The 4,463-nt window shown below is 37.6% G+C and overlaps 1 pseudogene across 1 annotated transcript; it reads right to left on the minus strand.

Annotated features, from left to right (window-relative positions):
- On the minus strand, positions 1-934 carry LOC308351132 (olfactory receptor 5G3-like; annotated as a pseudogene). The gene has a single exon. The product of its transcript is annotated as an olfactory receptor 5G3-like (transcript).
- Between the last annotated feature and the right edge of the window lie 3,529 nt (positions 935-4,463).

The following is a 4,463-nucleotide window of genomic DNA, read 5'->3' on the forward strand; positions in this document are numbered from 1 at the left end:
TTAGAGAATTTTTCCTTTCCAACTTCCTCCTGAATGCATTTTTCACCTCCTTGTTCCTCAGACTATAGATGAGGGTGTTCAACATGGGGATTACCACAGTATAAAACAGAGAAATCACTTTATTGATATCCAGGGAGGAAGTGGAGCCAGGCCGAACATAGATAAAGAAAAGAGTCCCATAGAGGATGGAGACAGCAGCCAGGTGAGAAGAGCAAGTGGAGAAAGCTTTCTGCCTCCCATCAGCAGTCTGGATCTTCAAGATGGCCACCAGGATGCAAATATAGGAGACCATGATGATCAGGCCACTGAGTATGATTATAGCTCCAGCCAAGATGAACAGCACTAATTTATTGATCCATGTGTCTGCACATGCTAGAGACAGCAGTGGAGAAATGTCACAGAAGAAGTGATTGATGATATTTGGACCACAGAAGGGTAAGCGAAAAGTGAGAATTGTATGGGTCATTGTGCTTATAAGAGCTATGGTGTAAGGCCCTACCACCAGCCGCACACAGACCCTCTGGGACATGATGAGTGTGCACAGCAAGGGCTTACAGATGGCCATATACCAGTCATATGCCATGGAAGCCAGGAGGAAACATTCACTTGCCACAAAGAAGCCAAAGAACCACATCTGTGCAGCACAACCCACAAAAGAGATGTCTTTTTTCTCCGCAAAGATATCACACAGCATCTTGGGGGCAATGGAAGAAGAAGAACAAATATCTACAAAGGACAAGTGGCTGAGAAAAAAGTACATAGGAGTGTGGAGTCTTGGATCAGTCCACATGAGAATGATCATCCCTACGTTACCCCCCAGGGTGACAACATAGACAAAGAGAAGCATGACAAAGAGGACAATCTGATGCTGGAGGTGATCTGTGAGGCCCAAGAAAAGAAATTCAGTCACTTCTGTCTGATTCTTATCTTCCATCGGTCAGTTGCAATCTGTTACAAGAAGGAAAAACAATCACTAGCACTTAGGAATAATGTTTTATACAAATGACAGATTATCCTAAACAGGCCTATAATAGGCAATTATTGAATTATTGTTGAACTGGAAGACAGGATGTCCACGTACTAGGTCTAGGAGTTGTGCATAGACACTGTGTAAACTTGGATAATTCACTCCCGATCTCTTTGGATTCAGTACTCTCTCCCAGAAAAAGAGGAGTCCAACTACATTGTCGAAACCTCCCTCAAGGTGTATTTGAAATGGGAATTGGTCTCCACATTTCATTTTACTGTGTTATGGGATAATAAAACTCAGTTAATACTTTTACTGGAAGTACTGTAAAATCTCACGAATGTGATATTCAGATGGTTACATCAGACATCTGGGAAAGACTAAGCAACGGAGTCCCCGTTCTCACTGAAGGATCAGTACCATTCTAATATTATTAAGACACAATTCATAGGTGTGTTTATCAGTCTATACTCTACTTGCATTGATAACAGGATGTGGAAAGGATAATGCACACAATTAGTAAAGCAGTTACTGATATAAAAGAATACGATGCCATAGAAGAGATGGAGAGGTCTTGTGTGTAAGAACAAGTGATCTGCAAATTTTGGACAGCAAAATGGAAATGCCATGACAGTTGTACAGAAAATCAAGCATCTGTTTGCACCAAAATAACATATTATTATTTTATGTGATTCCCTATACATCATATAAACTTCTTTTAAGACACTCATCCTGACATCTGTCAGACAATGTCAATTATAGTAATGAGTAAAATATCAAGTGGGGAATGATTTGTGCATGGGGAATGATTTGTGCAAGGAGCACCATGCAGAAAATACTACTTTTTGTCTCATTAGTTCAGGAAGAAGAAATCAAATGGTTTCCAAAGAGACAATCACTATGTAGGAAAATTTGTATGAAAATTCTGGTTTTGGGGTGCCTGGGTGGCTCAGTCATTAAGCGTCTGCCTTCGGCACAGGCCATGATCCCAGGGTCCTGAGATTGAGTCCTGCATCAGGCTCCCTGCTCAGCGGGAAACCTGCTTCTCCCTCTCCCACTCCCCTAGCTTGTGTTTCCTCTCTCACTGTCTCTCTTTCTGTCAAATAAATAAATAAATCTTTAAAAAAAAAATCTGGTTTTAAGTAACATTTACTATCACTTCAACTAATGTCCTCTAAATAAAATAAAAGCAAAATGCTACTCATATTGTACAATAATTACATGTGAAGCTTGATATAGGATATAAATAGTGACTGTATCCATTCAACTTGATTCTTTTAGCATTGTCATAATTATTTGCTCAATACAATCTAAAGTATGATTTCATCAGTAACAAAGACAATTCTAGGCTTATGATAGGAGCATCAGCCATGGCATAAATGTTAATGCCAATCCAAATACACTAATATAGGTATGTGGGGATTTAGAGGGTAGAATAGACAAGCTGCTCCTAGTTTTGATCCCATCCCATCCATCTTTCTTTCTTTCTCTTTCTTTCTTTCTTTCCCTCCTTCTCTTCTCTTCTCTTCTCTTCTCTTCTCTTCTCTTCTCTTCTCTTCTCTTCTCTTATTTAAATATAAGCTATTTTGAGACAAGGAGGATAATCTTTATGTCCCTTGCATACCTACATTCTGTGGCCTTAGAAATCTTCATAGACATTGCAGTATCTCTATATTATGCAAAACTAAACAGGAAATTCAGTTTTAAAAAGAAAGTGACACAAACCAGTTGTTTAGTCTCCTGAGAATGTAAACAAAATGCCAGTCTGCTCTATTTAGAAAGCCTGAGCTAGGAAGGTTATTTTCCTGTCATTTAAGCTCATCCTGATGTTTCTCTACCAAATTTCAAAAACTTCATATCTTCCAAAATGCACTGTACTCACTTCTTTAAGGATATCCTTCATGTAGCTCCCTTAACTGCTTCAAAGGAAACAACCATTTTCTAGAAGAAAGGAATACTCAACTTCCTTCATGGTGGTAACCTCTTCCAAGAGGCATGACTTTCTAAATACATGGTGAAGAGAACAGATCTCCATCTTGAAGAGCCTGCAAGTGAAGAGATCCTAATTGACCTACACATTAATATACATACTGCACAGAACAAGGAGTTTCCAATAGTTCTCAGGAGTTTTCAGTAGTTTGGTGTCAGGTCCCCAAAGAACTAAAACCTCAAGCGTTTACACCTAAAGGGACAAAATTAACATAATCTCAGTGGCACTTGCACCAAGTATTATCTCAAAACTGTGTCATTTCTCAAAGAGAGGATTCCTAAGAAAACAAAGGGGATTGCCCCCTGCTTTGGCATCCTTCATGCCAAAAGGAGCTCTCTTTTCTATCAGTGGGGTGTGATGCATTGAGCACCCAGGACCAGTTTGGAGGAAGTAGTTTGCTGCCTGGATTCTGGAGACACATCCCCTGGTGTTAATCTCAATTCCACTGCTTTACTGCTTGTGTCACTTAAAGCATATTTTTAAGTCTCTCTGCACCTCATTCTCTTAATCCCTAAACTAAAGAAGACAACAGTGTCTAGTTCACAGAGATCTTGGAAGGATTTAATGAAGTGATACATTTATTTGTTTGTTTGTTTGTTTTATTAGCATATAATGTATTATTTGTTTCACAGGTACAGGTCTGAGATTCATCAGTCTTACACAATTCACAGCTCTACATTTAAACTACTTAATGAGTGTCCAGTACAGAATCAGTGCTCATTAATGTTCTGTATTATTATCAGGCTTCATAGCATAGTTTAGACATAATACCTAGACATTCAAATAAAACAGCAGGTTTTTTTAATCTCTAGGCAAAAAAAACAAAAACAAAAACAAAAAACAAAAAACACACAGTCCATGGACTCCAAAGAAGGGACAGATCACTATAAAACTGGAATAGAGGAGAAAATACTCAAGGAAGGAATTACCTCAGAAAAATAAACAAAATTTAGATAAACTGAAGTTAGAGGAAAGGTATTCCAGGGCAGTGCTAATGAGATCAGCAGAAGCAGAAGCAAGGAAGATCTTTGGGATGGAAGGGTCACACAAAAGAGAAGCAAATGTGGAGTCTGGTGAAACAGATTAAAGTATTGCAATCACCAACTTCTCTGAGACCTTATTGTTGAGAGAAGAGTTGGTAACCCCTTCTACTCAACCCTTATAATATTTTATTGGTAGTTCATTTTAGCTATCTATTTCAGAAGGTTGTCAATAATTGTCATTGTGCATTTGTTGAATTACTTGAAAATGACCCCTCCCCAAAATTTATAATTCATAATGGTGTATATTTAGCAATTAAAATTATGTTCTATACATTTGATTAAGGATGGAAGGAAAATTCTTCTTAAAAACCAATTAAAACTAATAAGAAAAACAACAAAAACATTTTATTGACATTTTATTAAATCTAAAAAGGGAAAAGAAAATAAGAGGAAAAGTCATTCTATTCACAGAAAAATATGTAGAAAATTCTTTAATACACTTTTAAAATTAAAAAAAGTCATT

Source organism: Martes martes, assembly GCF_963455335.1.
Source record: "Martes martes genome assembly, chromosome: 10".
Classification (NCBI taxonomy): domain Eukaryota; kingdom Metazoa; phylum Chordata; class Mammalia; order Carnivora; family Mustelidae; genus Martes; species Martes martes.